General features: G+C 41.3%; 1 long non-coding RNA gene across 1 annotated transcript; it reads right to left on the bottom strand.

Annotated features, from left to right (window-relative positions):
- Window positions 1-303: 303 nt before the first annotated feature.
- On the bottom strand, window positions 304-7,115 carry LOC124987342 (uncharacterized). The gene is made up of 3 exons (XR_007109175.1): window positions 6,744-7,115; window positions 5,334-6,237; window positions 304-654 (listed from the first exon to the last, which is right to left on the bottom strand). It is a non-coding gene; the product is annotated as an uncharacterized LOC124987342 (long non-coding RNA).
- Between the last annotated feature and the right edge of the window lie 12,362 nt (window positions 7,116-19,477).

Below are 19,477 nucleotides of genomic sequence, written 5' to 3'. Positions count from 1 at the left end.
TGTACTCTGCATGGTATGATATAAAGAGCAATCTTGTCTTTTTTAAAAAAATTTGAGATGTAATTCACATACCCAAAATTCACTCTTTTAAAGTATACAAGTCAGAGATTTTTTAGTGTGTTCACAAGATTGGGCAATTGTTTTAATTAACTTTTGCATTGCTGTGATCAAAATGCCACACAAGAACAACCTCGAGGAGGAAGAGTTTATTTGGGGATCAAAGTTTCAGAGATCTCAGTTCATAGATGGCAACTCATTGCTTGGACCCAAGGTGAGGCAGGTCATCATGGCAGAAGGGCCCAGTGGAGGAAAGCTATTCAGATCATGGTGGGGTCAGGAAGCAGACAGAGAGGATAGGAAAGGGACCACAGGGAAGATGCACCCTTCTGGGGCACAATCTTAGTGTCCCACCTCCTCTCCTCACACCTCACCACCCAGTCAGTCCATTCAAACTAGGATGGACTGATTGGGTTACGGCTCTCATAACTTAATCATTTCACCTCTGAATATTCCTGCATTAATACAGGAGCTGTTGTGGGACACTTCATATTCAAACCATAACAGAAATTTCAGCTTCTCCAGAAGTTGAGGTCAGAGAATCACTTGAGTCAGGAGTTTGAAGCCAGCCTGGGCATCATAGTGAGACCTCTGTGTCTTAAAAAATTAAAAAAAAAAAGATTGTACAATCATTCCCAGTATCTAATTGCAGAACATTTTCATTTCCCAAAAAAGTCTTCATATCCATCAGTAATCACTCCCCAGGCCCCAATCTCCCCAGCACCTGGCAACCAATAATCTTTCTGTCTTGATAGATTTAACTATTATGGACATTTAATATAAATGGAATCATGCAATATGTTGCCTTATGTGACTGGCAAAATCTTAGGCATACTCCTAAGGAGTAGAATTGCTTGGCCATCAAGTAACATGTGCATGATTTTTGATACAGAATTTGTGTTTACACACAATTTGTTTTTCCATGAAGTGGTTTCACCATTTTACACTCCCACCAGCAATGTGCAAAGGTTTTACCTTCTCCAGCAATGCTCCCTTCCCTGGCAATACCCTTATTTTAATCTTCCTTGTCAAAACTTAACCTATTCGATGCGCCATTCACAGCCTATGTGAAAACCTACTCTACCAGTTCCATGTGCCATTCCTTCTCATTAACACATTCACAGTTGAAGAACTTCCTGGAAATACAAAAGTACCTGAACTAGGCACTCCCAAATTCAAATGGTCTGAGGCAAAAAGAGGTGGAAAGACAACAGGATAGCTTATAGAGTCTGATGGTGAGATACAGGAACCAAGATTTCAGGGGGAATCTCTCTTGCTCTTTTTCTTGATGTTTTTCTCACTTTCTCTCCATCTCTCATCTCTGTTGCCACTTCTTGGCCTCATTCCACAGTCAGTTTCTTTCCAGGTGTAAGAATGATGTCTGGCAGAAGCCTCAGACTTACTCCCTCCCAGTTTAGTAACTCCAGGAACAGGGGCCCCCTCTCCCCCAGCATTATGTAAGCCTGCCCAGCCCTGGATCAATTAGGTGTCGAGAAAAATGAAATCCAATGTTTGGCCCACACTGACTCCCATGCCCATATCTATGGCCAGGTCAGAAGAAGGGGAATAGATATATGGGGGTAGGTGGTAGGAGACAAATACTGAGCACCCCAAAATAATTGCTGCCAAAGGTCTTAATTCAAAGAAGAAGCACCAGTGTTAGGGACTTCAGACTATGCCAGACTGGTAGAAGGATATTTTGGGACTTGAGGGACCTGAAATCAACCCCTCAGTTTCATCCATCTGTGTCTGGAACCAGCTCTGCTCTAAAGAGCTGTGTGGGGAAGTACAGAATTCTGAGTCCCTGGAAACTTGACAGGCACTTTTCAAATTATAGGGCAGCACGCATCCCACAGCAAACCTAGAGACCAGGCAGACCTGTTACTTAACTTCTCTCCTGCCTCCTTCACCACTTCACTGAGTGCACTTGTGCTTTATCCAAGTGAGCAAAGCAGAATCTGTTTTAGAAAATGGAGGAATGCCTTCAGAAATTGAAAGCATTTTCTTTACTCTCCCTGGGTTCCACAGTCTGAGAAAAGCTCTTAAGGGGTTTGAAAACACTGCTTAAATAAGGTTGCACCAGAAACTGGAGCCCATGTCGTAAAAAGAAGAAATGAGCTGAATCCTTGGATGTTGGAGCTGGAGGAGCCCATAGAGAACACCTGATTCTCCCACCTATTTTGCAGAGGAAGAAATTGTGGTCCAGAGCTGCAAGAGACAATCTGGTCACGTGGATGGTAAATGGCAGCAGTGACTCTAAATCAAGCTCTCCCAGCCCCGCACTCTCCCTGAGCACAGGCGCAGAGCAAAAAACAGCTCCAGGTACATCATAAGGGCCTAAGAGTGAGGTGCTGAGTGACTGCAAAGACATTCCAGTTTTAATTCCCTCTTTGGGCATGGCAGGAATGCCATCTATGCCTTGGGGAGGGCTTCTTGCTGAAATTGGCACTGCTGGAGCCATAATCCAACTGTGAGTCACAGCCTGCACAGGAAGCATCTTAATGAGATCTCTCTGAGAGAGGAAGAGGAGTACCTGAGGGCAAGCAGCACAGAGAGGTGCCGGCATTTTTGGAAGTGAACTCAAGAGCTGAAATCTACAGACTCAATCAGAGCGCTGACATGTAATGTTCTGTGGGCAGCACAGAGTCCCAGATGCAATCCTCTGCCTCTACATTTTACAGTCTAAGTACCCAGGAAAGGAGATGCCGCTGAGATGCGTTTCAGAATCTTTTTTTTTTTTTTTTTTTTTATGAAACTGTGAAAAGCTCTTTCTTTAAGGGGTTAGATCTTATCTGTTTTACAGGTTACAAATATTTCTCTTAATGCTTTCATTTGTATTGTTTTGCTCTTCCAAAGTATTTAATTTTTACACATGAACATATCTGTCAATCTTTTCTTTGATGTTGCCTAAGCTCTGGTGCCATGGTAATACCTGTCAGTACCTTCCCCTTGTGCTATTTGTGCCATCTGAAAATTCAATATTCTTTTCTACTTCATTTTCCTTATCTGAATTTTCTTCTAATACTTTTGAATATGTAAAGTTTCAACTGTCTAGAATTTATTTTTGTGTACAATGTAAGATGGAAGTATACATTTTTGTTGTTTTGATTTTTCCCCCCCAGTGGTTACTTTTTTATTATAATAACATTTATTGACTCTAGTTTGGATATGAAGGGTCTCTCCAAAACTCCTGCTAATGCAGAGGTGAAATCATTAGATTATGAGAGCTGTGACCTCATCAGTCCACCCCAGTTTGAATAGATTGACTGGGTGGTACCTGTAGGCAGGTGGAGTGTCGCTGGAGGTGGTGGGTTGCTGAGGGTGAGCTCTGGAAGGGTGCATCTTCCCTGTGTTCCCTTTCCCCTTCTCCCTTCCTATCTCTGCTTCCTGACCCTGCATGAGCTGAGGAGTTTTTCTCTGTTGGGTCCTACAGTCATGATGTGCTACTCACCTTGGGTCCAGAGCAATGGAGTTGGCCATCTGTGGACTGAGATCTCTGAAACCATGATCCCCAAATAAATAAAACTTTCTTCCTCTAAGTTGTTCTTGTTGGGTGTTTTGATCACAGGGACACAAAAGCTTACTAAAACACTGACTAATAATTCTCCATTAGTAATGTTTTGGTACAGGTACAGACTCACAGAATATATATGCAATTGTTGTTTTTTAAAAATATGTGTACAAATTTCATGATACTATTCCCTTCAAAAGGTAGGATTTAATACTCCCTCCCAGAGCCAGCTGGGCTTAGTAGCTGCTAATGAATAAAATATAATGCATGAATGCCCCATTAATATATAAAAAATAGATATTAAAAAATAATGAGAGAAAGAGAGATGAGTGTATAAGTGACGATGTGTGACTTTGTTAGGTAGGAGTTCAGGGACTCCAAGATGGCAGAGGCAAGATACAAGAAAAATGCTGCTGGAGATCAAGACAAAGAGATGAGTCATCATGTCCCTTTTACGTTACCATGACAACTCCTACCACTGAGGACTTATCACCCATGATAACTCCTGCCACAGGTTTGGCATTCTAAAATAATCAATGGGGTTAAGGTGGTCGGTATTCTGTATAAGATAATCAAAGGGAGAAAAAGAGGTAAGGTTTTCAATCAGGTTCATATAGGGAAGAGAATGCCTCACAGCACAGCATGTAAGAATCTAATTTCCTGACGTGGGCCTTGCACCTCTCTTGCTCAGCCCACTGTGCTCTACCTTACGGAGAGCTACTGTCACCTTCACCTTCAATAAATCTGTACCTTCCCTGTTACATACGTGCATCCTGCTCAATTCTTTGTTCAGTACACCAAGGACCTGGACCCTAACTGGACACCCCAAAAATAACAACTTCTGAAACAAGGTCATAAGGGGCTACTTCTTGCTCTCTCTCTCTCTATTTTTTGGTACTGGGGATTAAACCTAGGGGCGCTCTACCGTGGAGCTACATCCCCAGCCCTTTTTATTTTTTATTTTGAGACAGAGTCTCACTAAGTTGCTGAGGCTGGTCTTGAACTTGAGATCCTCCTGTTGGGATTACAGGTGTGTGTCGCCTGTAAGAAGCCCAGCTGCTTCTTATTCTCTCAATCACCCTGGGAGAGGCAGCTACATACTGTGAGGATGCTCGGGCAGCCCTGTGGGAAAGGTCCATATGGGAGGACCTGAGGCATCCAGCCAATGGTTATGGGAATAAGCCTTCTTGGAAATAGAGCCTTTAGCTCATCAAGCCTTCAGATGACTGCAGCCCAGTCAATGCCTTGAGTATAAATTTACCAGAGACTATGGGGCATAATCACATAGCTAAGCCACTCCTGAATTCCTGGTCCACAAAAATTATAAGATAATACACCATTTTTGTTGTTGTTTTAAGTTGTTAAATTTTGGAGTAATTTGCTATGGAAAAATAGAAAATCAATACAATGACAATAGGATACTTGTTGAATAAATCAATTAACTTTTTGTGTGGTTCCCAGTTCCAACACTTCTTCACCTTGTACTTTTCATTTCATTCCTCTTGTGATATTTAGACTATTTTGCAAAATAACCCTGATCTGCAGGAATTATATTAGTAGAGGCATTTATTCAGCTGTTTTAACAAAGAATAACAACAGCAGTCCAAAGACATTTATATTTCTACCACATGAGAGTCTGTGCTTAGGAAGTCTGGAAGAAAGTGATCCTCTGTTTCATGAGGTAGTCCAGGCCCCCCTTTAACAGTAAAATGAAACCTACAATTCCTCAATTGCATCAGCCATAATCAAAGTGCTTAATACTCACATGTGCCTAGTGGTTACTGTCTGGGGCAGTACAGACGTGCAATGTTTCCATCATCATCTGTCCCAGAGTGGTATCTTCATCCCCAAGGTAGAAGATTCAGCCTACATTGTTTTGGATGTGGTTGGCCACCTCATTCCAATTTATCAGAAGAAAGAAAATACAGTTTTCTTTCAGTAACATGCTCCAGAGGATGAATGTATCTCTTCAGTTCAAAACATATTAGCAAGATTTTTGTCAGAAAAATATAATCCTATGGAGAGTGGCTAACCTCAAAGTGATATAGCCTATTACTAAAAGGAAGACTGGGAGAGCTTTTTGTAAGGTCTGTAAGCAGGGCCTGCCCCAGTCATGTTCCTCTGGGACCAACATACTCTCTCAAGTAGCATCCATGTTTCTTTCTGTAGCCCACTTGACTGCTGACTCCCCAGCACACGTCCACAATAATGGAACCTCTGCACTTCTCAGAGTGCCCCATTTCTGTCTGGAAGGCTAAAAGGAGGCTGACAAGAGACCATAAAATCACCTGCCCTGTGGTTCCCAGGCTGCCTCTGGCCTTTTTCTGATCTTCAGCCCCATTTCTTCATGTCTGTGCTCCTAAATCCCCTTGGAGGCGCATCGCCTCTGCCTCAACCATCATAAGAGACCAGGGACTCTCCTATGCCCCACAGCAGAGCATTTCCTGCAGGGCTAGGACTGGATTGGCTCCTTCTGAGCTGCACCAGGTCACCTGGGTCCTTGAGCAGTTCTGTTCTGCGCTGAATGTTGGAAAGTCCATCTTGAAATGACCCATCACCTTCTTGTTATGTCTACTCTCTCTAGAAAGTGCTCAAGTCAGTCCAAAGGCATGGATGGGGTCCTTCCATCTATTCCCAGACATTCCTTCTTCCTCCCACAGCAAAACTTCCTGCACAAATAGATAGAGACCAACATAACTGTTAAGGATATGGATTCTCAAAACTATCAACAGCAGAATCACAATGCTGTTATTCCCTGATCCTTTTTTTTTTTTTTTTTTTTTTTTTTTTTTGCGGTACTGGGGATCGAACTCAGGGCCTTGTGCTTGCGAGGCAAGCACTCTACCAGCTGAGCTATCTCCCCACCCCACTAATCCCTTTTTATAGACTTCAACTGAGAGATCCCTCTGGTCTCCCAGGACTCACTTAAATCTGCTCACAGATTCACATTCCTTCGCCTTAATTGCATATCTAGTTCTTGGGTAACCTAACAACCCCTTCTCCGCCCAAGAAAAAACCTAGGGCCTATGCTTTCATGTTATGGATTATCAAGCAGGCCTAGGGATATACGCATACGTATATTGAGATAAAAGAGCACTATTGCAAGGGATATACTTATACTAAAAACATATTCATTGATTATCTGAACTAAATTACAAGTATCTAAATCACATACCTTTTTCTTTCATTAAATTTCCTTGGTGATTTTTTCTTCTTACTACTTCCTCATTATTTTGCAGAATTTGCTTATAAAATTCCTTTCAGTTCTGGTCTGTGTTCCATTTACATTTTAACTAGCATGGCTTCTGCAGTGGTCACATCAAACTTATTTTGTTGCTTTGGCCACTGAAGAGTCAGTCATTAATGAGAAATCATGCTCAAGATTAGTATTATGAGTCAGTATTCTGGACATGTACTGCATAAAGTTAACAACTCTTGAGACTTGATTTGATTGGTTTGAAGCACATAATAATATCTTTCATAGCATAACTTGCTTTTATTCTTCAAGGTTACATTGTATCTCTGGATCAACGACTTTTAAAAATGTTTGCCACTGACAAAAAAAAAAAAAAAAAGAACTTTATAGTGTACTCCAATAACAGAGTGCTTTTCAATTTGCATCATATTACTATATTGACATTTATATTGACACTTAAAACTATAACAAAGAAATAAGCAGGCTTCATTCAATGGATTATTTTTAAAATCAAGAATTTGGGGGGACTTTTTCTTTAGAAAAGTGCTTCAAGTAAACGGAGGATTCTGTCAACAGCTTTTGTTAAAGATTGCCAATGGGTTTTTGAATGTGAGAGACGAAAAATTCTGAATGCCAATGAAATCATTAAAATCCTATAATTGCTCAGTTAGAACACTGTGAATGCTGAAGCAGGCAATTCATGACAATTACTTCAATCTCAATGAAGACATTTGTGCAGCATTATGCAGAATATGGGCAAGACCGCTAAAGACCTCCAAAAAATCATGGATACTTTGCTTCATCTTTGAATAAGCATTATTTGTACCTTTCTGTAAACAACTACCAAAAGTTTTATTTGTGTTATCTCCAACAAAGTCAGTAAAATTTTTCTTATTAACTACTAACTCAATAAGAGTCACTGCAAAAATTTTTCTTGTTTCTGAAATCTCATCTGGAAAGGATTCTACTTGCAATTGCCTTGTAAGTAAGCCTTTTTCATGAGAAAAATATTACACAAAGGAAAAATGGTTTCTGTATTGTTATTATTTGTATCATGGCTATGACAATATGAGGCGTTCAAATATTTGATAATCTCTGCAATAACAAATGAAACTATTACTATTTTTATTTTGGCAATAGATTCTACTTACTCTAGTATTTGAAAATATACTTGTAATTTTAGAACCAAAAAAATGCTTCTGTTGGTAGTATGTTCAGACAGTTGAGCTGAAAGACTGTTGATGATTGTGTGAAAAACCATTACAACTTCTGCTGTGATTATCTTATTTTTAAAAAATTTATTAACGTATTATAATTATAAGTTAGGGGGATGTGTTGTTACATATTCATACATGCACACAACATAATCTGGCAAATTTCATTTCCACGGTTAGCATCTTACTTTTAATTTCTCTTGACCAAAAATGTTATCAATTCTCTTAGAACTAGTTGAGGAAATCATACCCTTTTTATTCTTAACAGTTAGCATATGCTAGTATTTGACTTTCTGCTGCTTTATACTAAATAAACAATTGCATACTGCACAAAGAGCTTCAAAAGGACCTTTTTCCTCTTTTAACAAATGGCCATCACTCAAAAAAATTTACACTTGCTTTTTCAGCATTTGAGGTTCAGTTATACACAAACAATAGAAACCACTCAAGAATGGAAGATACTGAATTTGCTAAGCTCACAAACTCTTCGGCATGTATCACAAGGCTTAATTCATAACAAACCATAAATAGGTGTGGGGGAGGGTTCCCGCTTTTAAAGGAGTTGCGTTAAATTGAACTTGGCATCTGATGCCAAAATAAAATGAACTCCTGTTTGCCTGCAAGAAAAACTGTACTAGTATGGCGAAGTCTCCCCAAAACCCCGACACTGATTCTATTTGCAGTTTCTGGAAGCTTAGCGTTCGGAACTAGTGACTTTTCACAACAGGAAGTACCGAGGGACCTAAGGACTTTCCGCTGTGTTAACACATCAGAGCAAGGCTGTCTGTGGATTCCCTTTGCAAGTGCTATCGCCAAAGCGAGACACCTGCTGATTGGCTGATGTTAAGAGAGGCTTGACACTGATTGGCTGCCTTCCGGGCTGCCGGGAAGCTGCTTGCTTCCAGGAGCGTAGTTACTGGAGTGAGGCTGTCGCTGATTGGCTGATTTTCAGAACGTTTGTACTGCCTGCAAGTTTTCTAATTAACGGTGAATATTGTCCATGACTAGGGACTTCTGCCAAGACCGCGTTTTTCTTTTCTGAATACGAACACAGCAACTATAATTCCCAGACCGTTTGGTTCTTCCCTAGCCCAGTCTGCAGGAGACCTTAAGGGATTGTTCAGATCTTTATTTGTGGAGCTATGTTTTTTCAGCGAAGTGACATTTAAATGATTTAAGTGCCGATTACTGTGGAGGAAAAATAGCTCCAGCAAAAATTTAAATATCTTGAAAACCGCTGAACCCAAGACATTCAGGACTTCCCTTCGAAGTCAATATAAATCATGGAACAAAATATAGGATATGGCCTGTACATACAGGCAACTCTATAGAGAAAGTGGCAGGGGAAGAGAAGAAGCCTCATCCCCAACAGAAGGAAACTGAATTCTTATTTTCTTTAGAAGAATATTCCTTGTGTCCCTGCCTGTTAAAGAAAAATATTAGAACAATCTAAACCATCAGTCAGAAACTAGTTGAATACAATTTTGTTAACCTATAAAATAGAATAAACTGTAGTTATTAAGAAGGACACAGTTCCATAAGCTTATGTGAAGACTACTTAAGTCCAAAATAAGAGCAAGATTCAAAGATGCAGAACTGCATGTATATGGTGTCGTTTGTACTAAAATATGCCTGAAGGTCAAGGAGGTAAGAATAAATATATGTTCCTGTATTCATACTCTCTAGAAGGTTATTAAAGAAAGGGAGGGGAACTAAAAGCATAGATCAGAGGGAGTCTTACTTTTCATAGAATATTCTTTTAATACTATTTGATTCCCTTTGTGTTATACTAAACAGTTTTATTTATTTTCTAAAATAATAAAAATTTTGTCATAAGCAGGAGGCACAGATAAGTTTCAGGGTATGAATAGGTCTGAGCCTGGTGACCACTCTGCAGCTGGGTCAACCTATGAGCCTGGCAACTAGTCATGTAGGAAGTTTCCCATGTCTCCAAGTTTGTTACTTATCCCAGAGCAAGGAAATAGCCTGTGTGTGAGAGGGGGAGTCTGGCTGGAGCAGGGGTCATGCACAGAGTGAATGACCGAGAAAGAGAGCTCATAATAAATGTGCTAAATCACACAAGCAGCCAAAGGGAACAGAAACCATTCTAGTTATTTTGTGCAGTATTCACTTCTTGGGAACTCTCCATTGCTGATGGGGACAAAAACCAAGGAGCCGTCCTTTGAATTTCATCACAAGAAGTCTCTCATTTGGGAGTCAACCTGCTTTGAGGGTAGTGGCTCCTTTCCTACCCAAACCAAATACCTGCAGCTGAAGATGTGTAACAGGGAGAGACCATGGTAAACAATTGTGAAATGGGAGGAGTTGGGAGCCCTGGATCCCCTGTGCAGGCAATTACCCTCAACACAGAGGCTATTTTCTCAGCACATACTGTGTCCTAGGACTGTTCACAAGTATTTTGCACACATTATCTTTTCAGTTAGTCCTTAGAACAACCGTATGAGGTAGGCATGGTTGCTCCAGTTTTATTGATAAGTAAACTTGTATTGACAGGTTTATAAGTTCATCCAATGTCACCTAGCTGGTTAGTGACTCATCCCAGGTTTGAGCCTGGGTCCATTTGACCTTACTGCCTCCAGAAGAGGACTTCCCCAGAACAGCCTTAAGAATCATTAAAACCATAGAACATTCATTGAGCACCTGTTGTGTTCCCCAAGACTAGGAGAGAGGTGTTATGAGAAACATTTGGTGTCCCCGAGGGCCAGGGTTGCAAAGGAAAAGTTTTTTTGGTGAAATTTATCATTTTAACCATTTTTTAACGAGCTCAGAAGTTTCAAGATTCTTTATTATCAAGGTGAAATTCACATACCAAAATTAGTCCTTTTAAAGTGAACAATTCAGAAGCATTTCGGACATTCACAATGTTATACAACCACTGTCTCTTTAATTCCAAACATTTTCATCACTCTAAAAGGAAATTCTGTACCTGAAAAGTAAAGTGCATTCCCATTCCCTTCTCCTTCCTGTCCTGGTCACCAGCACTCTGTATTCTATCTCTATGGATTTACCTATTCCAGGTATTTCCTATAGTGTAAATTATACAATATGTGACCTTTTCCCATTATTAATTTCTTTTTTTTTCCCATTAATTTCTTTAACTTAGCATGTTTTCAAGGTTCCTGGGCATTGTAACATGTCCGAATGCTTTAATCCTTTTTACAACTGCATAATGGTCCATTGGGCGAAGATACAATTTGTTTATCCATTCGATTACTTGTGGAGATGTGAGTTATTTTCATCTTTTGGTCACTGTGAATGGTGCTGCTATTAAACATGCATGTGCACATGCTTATTTAACTACCTGATTCAGTTCTTTTTTTTTTTTTTGTTCTCTTTTCTTTTATTCCCCCTCTTTTTTAAAAAACATGTTTATTGAGGTATAATTTATGTTAAAAAACATATAATTAATATACATCACTTGATGAGTTTGGCCATTTTGTAAAATTCATAACAAAAGAAGTTATGAAAAGAACTTTCTTACTTAAAATTTTTATTTTATGTGTTTTCTTTTTTTTATTTCTTTTTTTATTTTATTTTTTTATCGTAAACAAATGGGATACATGTTGTTTCTCTGTTTGTACATGGCGTAAAGGCATACTGATTCAGTTCTTAGGCATAAACCAAGGAGTGGAATTGCTGAGTCGTGTAGTAATTCTCTGACTTTTTGAAGAACTGCTGAATCAGAATGTGATATTTTGACATCAGAATATTTCCTTGGGTATCTTGGCTTTCTTTTATACAGTAAAAGGGGAAAACTTCCTTCTGGGTGAATAAGAAAAACGTAATGTGGTGAAGTGGCAAGAATATGCCTTCTGTCCTGGTTTTGAATCCCTGCTCTATCACTTGTTAACGGCATGTGCACACATTTAGCCATGAGCCTCTTGGAAGCACAGTTTCCTTATCTGTAGAAATGGAAAACTACACCACTCACTCATCCATTCGGTGACTCTTTCAAGGGCTTTCTGTGGGCTAGACACACTGGGCATATAGTTTGCAATCATGGAGTTAATAGAATGAGGTGGTGGAGATAAAGGGAGGATGTAGAGGTGAATAATTTTGTGAAAGGAAGACCCCTTTTTTTCTGAGAGCCAGGGCACAGTGGTGTTTGGAGACTGAGGGAGGAGAATCTCAAGTTCCAGACCTTGTTTCAAAAAAAAAAAAAAAAAAAAAAAAAATTTTTTTTAAAGGACTGGGTATGTAGCTCCATAGTAAAGGGCCCCTGGGTTAAATCTTTAGTACAACCCCCTGCACCCCCCACCCCCCAAAAAATGCACACAAAAACCCAGTACCAGATAAATAAATAAATCCTTGGAATCCTTTTCTCTTTTTTCATGAGGAATAATCACTTTCTTGCATGATAGGTAAACAGTGTGTCTACCCATGTGGCACTGCTTCTTATTCCTCTCTGTCCTAGCGCTTAACATAGAGCCTATAGCAGTCCCAGCAGAGCCAGTGACAGGATCCTCAGCCACAGCAGCTCATGTCTCAGCCTCCCTTAGGGCTCTGCCTTGAGAAATGTTATTTAGGATTCTGGGGTTATAAGCAACAGAAACTAACTGGTTCAGTTTAAGAAGGATTACTGGGCTAGGCATGTTGGAACATGACTGTAATCCCAGGGGCTCAGGAGGATTTCGAGTTCAAGGCCAGCCTCAGCAATTTAGTGAGGCCCTACAAAACTTAGTGAGACCCTGTCTCAAAATAAAACATAAAAAGGACTGATGATGTGGCTCAGTGGTTAAGTGCCCCTGGATTCAATCCCAGTACAAACAAAACAAAACAAAACAAAAAACCCTAAAAAGATTACTGAAATTCCTAAAAAAAAATTTGACAGGAACTAGCATGTGACCCAGCTATTCCACTCCTTGATATTTATCCAAAAAAACTAAAATCAGTATATTACAGCAATACAGTCACTTGAATGTTTATAGTAGCACAGTCCACAATAGCCAAATTATAGAAACTAGGCCTAAATGCCCATTGACCAAGAAAATGTGATATATATACACAGTGGGGTTTTATCGACCCTAAAGAATCAAATTATGGCATTTGCCAGTAAATGGATGTAAATGGAGAATATCATGCTAAGTGAAATAAGCCAGACTCAGGAAATAAATAGTAGATGTTTTTTCTCATATGTGGAAAATAAAGGAAAGAAGGTGGGGGATGGGGAGACAGATATCATAAATGTATAGGGAAGATTAGTGAAGTAGAAGGAGATTGAGAGGGAGGGAAAGGAGAGGAAAAGGTAGGAAATATAGAATGAATTTAACAAAATCATGTTATATGCCTATATAAATGTACCACAGGGAAACTTACCTTTATGTCCATGTAGAAAGTATCAATCAAACTTAAACAAACATGGGCTGGGGTTGTGGCCTAGTGGTAGAGCACTTGACTGGCATGTGTGAGGCATTGGGTTTGATTCTCAGCACCATATGTAAATAAATGAATAAAATAAAGGTATTTTGTCCATCTACAACTAAAAAATATTTTTAAAAAAATTAAACAAACAAATGAGCAAAAGGAAGATCAGTAGAGGAAGGAGAAGGCAGGGTAGAGAACAGGGATTGAAATCAAACTCTATGCATGTGTGATTTTGTCAAAATGAACCCATCTACTATGTATAGCTATAATGCTCTAATAAAATAATAATAATTTTTAAAAAAGGATTACTGAAGAAAGACTGAGATAGTTTCAGGATCAAAAGAAGAGTTCAACAGTCCTTAGAGAGTCCCAGCAGAGCCAGTGACAGGATCCTCAGCCACAGCAGCTCATAGCTCAGCCTCCCTTAGGGCTCTGCCTTGATGACCTGCTCCAACCTGGTCTCTCAGCTGGGAATGCCAGCCCCAGCCCTGGAGGTCTATCTGCCCCAACTCAGGGCACATGGCTCAGGGTTGCTGCCTGTCACTGCAATTATGCTCTATAACCCAGGGTTGCCCACCACAAGCAGCAGAGGCTAACGGCTCATTATGACAATTTTCTGGAAGATAGCAGTAAAGTGTCCTGAGGAAGGGGGTCTTTGTACAAAGTCACAGTTGGAGCAAAAAGAGTAAATTCTGAGACTAAAAATGGAAATGAGCTTGGACTGAAAAAGAAAAAAGTTGGCTAGGAGGACAGAGGTGATAAAACCACCTCCAAAACCAACAGGAAACCCTTTTCCTCCCAGAGTCAGGCAAAGCTGTGCGGTGTTATGTTATCAGGACTCCTCTTTGAGTGACCACTGCTCTCTTAAATATGGCGAAAGACAAAAGCAAAGTCGTTTGTTTCTGGGAGTAACCAACAGCTCAGCAACACTAGTCTCATGACAGCACTTGATCCCTAGTTAATCTCTGCTTTTCTTAATCCCACATCCAAAACAGCAACCCATCCAGGACGACCCTTGCTTCCCTTAGACCTTTCTTGTAATCCCTGAGATAAATTTCGGGTTTCTCAGAGAGCCCTCCTTCCAGAGATTCTTTAGAGTGCCCTGCTTCACTAGAGTCAAAAAATCAGATTCTGTCAGACTACCAGCTTGTTACATGTGGTCTCTAATTGGTTAGGTTTTAAAGGAACTGTCAGCGGTAGAATAAAGGTCTGTGATTAGCAGTCGCACCAGGTCCATGGGATGGAGGGGTAGACAGTTCTCCTAAGGAAAATGGAGTTTTATCATCAGGAAAAGGTAAAAGTATTGGACATCCAGACCCAAAAGATGTTCTTAGAGTAGATGTTCAATTAATGCTAATTATTATAAGGAGGTTATGTTTCTAGAGACCCTAGAGTAAATTTTATAAAATTATAGATAATAATAATGCCTATGGATAATTGATATTTGCTGTATGCCAGGCACTATATATCTACTACTTCACTTTATTTATTCATTTTATTTATTTATTTATTTATTTGTACTAGGGACAGGAACCAGGCCTTTAAGCATGTTAGGCAAGTGCTCTACCATGGAGCTACTTCCCCAGCCACTTTTATTTTGAAACAGGCTCCCATTAAGTTTTCCAGGCCGGCCTTGAACTTGCTCTCCCCCTGCCTCAGCCTGTGGAGTAGCTGGGAACACAGGCATGTGCCACCGCACCCCGCTCTCACTTGACTCTTAAAGTGACTTCACTGGATTTCATAGGTCCCCAGTTTCTAGGACATGCTTTCTGCATGGGGAGAGTCCTCCAACATGCATACTGTACTGTCTAACCCGTCAGAGGAACACCAGCACAAGAGGCAGGATGCTTCCTCCTCTGGGTACCGCCTAACTATTGCTAGCCTTACAGCACTCTCTGGATCCCTCTGGTTCTTTCTGGGGATATGTAAAATCAAAAGTGGTTGTAAGCAGTGCACATGCTGATGCCTATAATAGCTAACGGCTGAGAGCTCAGCTGAGAGGCTGACGAAGAAGGATTGCAAATTCAAGGCCAATCTGAGCAAGACCCTGTCTTGAAGTAAAATTAAAAGCTGGCATATAGCTCAGTGGTAGAGCACTTGCCTAGCATGTGTGATGCTCTCCGTTGAATCCTTAGTTCTGAAGAGAAAAATGACTGTAGACCCATCTTGCTCTACTGCAGTTTGGGGACTCATACTCTGCTCTAGCAGCACTGATGATAATAACAACGTTAAAACTGATATCAAAATCTCAGTCCTTGTCCCTGATGCTAACCCAATGATGAGGACAAGGTTTTGAGAAAATGGAAAAAGAAGTTTTATTGCTTTCCTAGCAACAAAGAAATAGCATGGACTCCTGTCCCAGAGGCTGTGACTCTAACTGCCCGTGGGGAACAGTGAGCTTTTACAGAGGGGATGAAAAGGCTACACTCCAGCTATGCCCTGTCAGGAGTCATAATTCATTTGTAGCCTTGAGAGACAGCAGTTTCTTAGATCCTCTGGTGCCAACCCCAGAGTCTGGATTCCTGCATTCCAGTGGCCCATGGCTGAAGGACAGATAACTTGGCCTAGGATGGGAAGAAGGTTAATCTTGCTTCCCCAGTTGTTAGGGCTGGGAAGAGGGAGAAGAGGAAGGAAACAACAACAAAATGTCTGTTTTGTAATAGGGTTCCATGTCAGTGGCCCCCTGCTACAAAATCACGCAGCTGGACACAGTGGTGCACACCTGTCATCCCAGTGACTCAGGAGGCTAAGGCTGGAGTATCTCGAATTCAAGGCCAGCCTGGGCAATTTAGTAAGACTCTGTCTCAAACAAAAAGGGTAAAGATATGACACAGCTGAGAAGCACTTGCCTAGCATGCTTGAGGACCTGGGTTCAGTTACCAGCACCAAAACCAAAAATCCCCACTCAGAAGCATGTTTTACTACATGTCAGGGACTATGCTCTTGAAACATGAGGAAACGGAGGCCTCAAAACCTTATTAAGTTCACTGAATCAGGACATGAACCTGAGGCTGTCTGGAACTCATGGTTTAGCAACCATTGCTTGGTGACCTGTGACCATCTGTAAATGCAGACTCCTTATGGAGCCAATTAGTTTTTGTGTTCATTCACATACAAATATATTTTAATAAATTAATGTTTAAAATATAATTAGAACAGGACCTGGCTCAGGAGACTGTTATTATTATTGCATTCACAAAGGGATGTGTTCCTGACAACTATGTAAATCAAATCCTATTTTCTCACCAGGAATGGTGGCACACACCTACAATCCCAGTGGCTTGGGAGGCTGAGGAAGGAGGATCAAGAGTTCAAAGCCACCTACAGCAACTGCAAGGCTTGCTAAGCAACTCAGTGAGACCCTGCTCTAAATAAAATACAAAATAGGCTGGGGATGTGGCTCAGTGGTTGAGTGCCCCTGAGGTCAATCCCCGGTACCCAGCCCCCAAATTTTATTTTCTCTGTAACTTAGCTTAGGATTCTCATTTTATCCCCAGTGCTCAGTGACATATGGTCTGCTGTAGCTCTCAAAGGCTCTCTCCTCTCTCTCCTGGACTCCATCTGCCAAACTTCTCCCTCATGATCATAATGTGGCAAACACCTGAAAGATAAAAAGCACTTCTTAACCAGTTCTTTTGGGAAGGGAAGAATCCTGTGGTGGAGGGATAAATAAGTCATCACCTCCTAATTTTTCTGTTCATCATCTCATGTATCCTCCTCAGGATTTGGGAGGGAAAGGGGGAACAGAAAAGAAACTGCCCACTGATCCACAACCGAGGAAAGCCCAGGAAGTCTCCATTACCAGCGGTAACCTAGGGGCCTCTAACGTGGGCTCTGCCACCAGCATCGAGTTCCTCGAGTTCCCCTTGCACAGCTGGGTAAAAATGTAGGTTCCTGGACCAGCCCAGACCCAGGGCTCTACATTTGGCCCTACATTCCAGAGTTACATTCTTATTCTAATATCTAGGGGAAAGAGGCCTGGGCAGGGCTGGCGTCACTGTGTCTCATGGATGGCTGCCTTCCCAGGAGGTCGCTAGACTTCACTTTCACATGTCTCCCTCTGATAGGGGACAGACAGATGTGAGTGATGGGAACCTGAGGTGAAGGGAATAATTCTATAAACTGGGCCTACTGTGCTGACCCAACAAACTTTCTTTTAACAAGCAGCTTACCTGTTGCCCTGTATTGTTTACATCAAATAGGATGTAACAGCTAATAACCTGTTATCTGCCGGAGAATTGCAGGGCCAAAATATGGATCAGAAGAACACAAGTTATCTGAAGGTGGGGAGCGGGGGCTTTTGTGACCCTGACAAAAACCAGATCCCAGAACTTAGGGAGATAAGAATAATTTTCTTAACCATAAAATCTGTAAGAATAAGTTCCAATTAGAACTTGTTAGCATGGGCCAAAAGGACCTAGGGTTGCTCTGGACCTTTACCATGGACAGTGAGGACTTGAAAATTTGATGCAATCCTGCTGTCAGTCAAAAGTCAAGAGCTGGACCTGGATGGGACTCTCTGGAAACGTCCCTGGGACCCCCAATAAAAGTGGAGGGCAGGAGGAGCACATGTCCTTTTCCTCTCTGAAAGGTCCCACAGTCTCCCTTGGGGGGTTGGTTCCCCTTTCCCTTCTCCTAACCCTTCTAGTAAACTTTGCTGTTCTTTTACTATCTCCTGTCCTGCCTGGAATCCTCTCAAACAAGAACACAAGAATTCGGGGTGGGAACCTCCATGGCCTCAGTTGGGCTCCGCTGGGGGGTTTCCTCTGCAATGCCTGCAGAACTTTTCACGGTGGCCTCACTGCCTCACCCCTTTTCACACTATTGTTTTAAGACTTTATCTCTGTGTGTGGGCAGCAATCACTCTGTTTTTTCCCAAAGCTTCTTGCACAGGACCTAACATCTTTCCAGACCCCCCACCCTTCTCTTGATTATTCTGATCTTTGCTGCTGCTGTTCCACTGTGGGGGAGGCAGGGAGGGCACCCCTAAAATGTACAAAGACCCACTCCCCTTGTGAAGCTCAGAGATGCAACTTATAGGAATCAGTTGGTGTTTGATTTGAGGCACTGATATGTTGTCCCTAATTTAATAGGGACTTAACTGAAAGCATTGGGACCTGTTTGCTCTCTAGTGGGCCTTCCCTTCCCTGCTTCCTGTATTTATTTCTTGTCTCTGGCTACCCTTGAGGATGTGTTTATCAAGTGCCCTCCCAGGATGTGACTCCCTCTAGAGGACCACGGAGGAGGCAGGGCCTGTGGCTTGGATAGGGAATTAATAGGTGACAGTAGGTGTATGTGGGAAGAAAGGAAGAAATGCATATAAAACACCTCGCCACAATTCACAGCAGCAATACACAGCAAACAATCTGATTTTAAAATGACCAAGAACTTGAATAGACATTTCTCCAGAGAAGCCATGCAATGGTCAGCAAGCACATGAAAAGATGTTCAATATCACTAACTCTTGGGGAATTGCAAATCAAAACTGCAATGAGATACCATTTCATACTCTTTATGATGGCTGTTGTCAAAAAGCAGAAAATGGATGTGAAGAAATTGGTCCTTGTGTGCACTGTTATGAAATTATGTAGACACTGGGAAACAGTGTGGTAGTTCCTTAAAAAAATGAGACATGGAATTAGCAAAACAAAAGGCTCAATGTGTAGCTTCAGAGAAGAGCCCTTGCCTAGGATGTGCAAGGCCCTATGTTCAATTCCCAGGACTAAAAAAAAAAAGAAAGAAAGAAAAGGAAAGAAAAGAAAGAGAAAGAAAGGAAGGAAGGAAAGAAGGAAGATGGTGCATGTCTGTAATCCTAGCTGCTCTGGAGGCAGAGGCAGGAGGATTGCTTCAAAGCTATCCTCAGCAACTTAGTGAGGCCCTAAGCAACTTAGTGAGACCCTGTCTCAAAATAAATAATAAAAGGGGCTGGGGATGTGGCTCAGTGGTAAAGCACCCCTGGGTTCAATCCCCAGTGCCAAAAAAAAAAAAAAGAGCGAGCGAGCGAGCGAGAGAGAGAGAGAGAGAGAGAGAAAGGAAGGAAGGAAGGAAGGAAGGAGGGAAAGAAAGAAAAAGAATTAGTAGAAGGCAGAGTTCCATGAAAAACCCAAGTCTGGT

This window comes from Sciurus carolinensis, chromosome 6, assembly GCF_902686445.1.
Source record: "Sciurus carolinensis chromosome 6, mSciCar1.2, whole genome shotgun sequence".
Classification (NCBI taxonomy): domain Eukaryota; kingdom Metazoa; phylum Chordata; class Mammalia; order Rodentia; family Sciuridae; genus Sciurus; species Sciurus carolinensis.
This window is presented reverse-complemented; position numbering and strand designations above follow the sequence as displayed.